The sequence below is a fragment of the Acanthisitta chloris genome, unplaced genomic scaffold (genome assembly GCF_000695815.1).
Source record: "Acanthisitta chloris isolate BGI_N310 unplaced genomic scaffold, ASM69581v1 scaffold34302, whole genome shotgun sequence".
NCBI classification, from domain to species: Eukaryota; Metazoa; Chordata; class Aves; order Passeriformes; family Acanthisittidae; genus Acanthisitta; species Acanthisitta chloris.
The window spans coordinates 3,706-4,454 of record NW_008661645.1 but is presented as its reverse complement, the minus strand read 5'-3'; positions in this window follow the sequence as shown (position 1 = coordinate 4,454).

The following is a 749-nucleotide window of genomic DNA, read 5'->3' as shown; positions in this document are numbered from 1 at the left end:
TGCTCACGATGGTACAGACAGAAACCGGGATCTGAAATCCCGTTTTAACCCTACTTCCAGATGGAGCCGAGATAGTGTGGATAGCCTGGGGCAGCTGTGCTCTGAACCTGCAGCCTACCTGGAAGCCAGGATTGCAGCTGCAGGCACTCTTAAAAGCTTTTGCTTGCATAAGCACTTGGGCCCCACTAGAGGCTGAATAGCTGCTTGATAAACAAAATGAACACAATGCCTGAAATCATTATTCCCGAGGCCAGGAATATTCTTCTTTCCACACTCCCCCCCCTTTTTTTTTTTTCCCCTTCAGCAGCAGCTAAAAATAGTTTGGCAATTTACATTTTAACAGTTGCGTGTTATGTAGGGTGGCTTTACAGTCTAGCAGATGATTTCTGCTAGATTAACAGAAATATATTTAAAATGTCAGAGAAGCTAAAACACATAGCAGTGCAATTTTCCTGTAATTTATTACAGTAATTCTAGGCAGTAATAAAGCTTACGCTACATGTTTAATATTTAGTAGCGTCAGTCAGGTAAAGACGTCGTTTTGGAGAATGAAAGATTCCTCTCATTTCTCTTAGCAGGTTTTAATTTTAACAAACAGTATTTTTCAAACGGGTTTCACTTAATTCTTCTTCCGTGGGCAGAGTGGAGACAACAAAATGCTGATAGATTTTATTTGTATTAACACTGTACTGATCTGTGCAGTTAAGTGCAGTTGCTGTGAATAATCCATGGTTGCGACGCTGCAGATT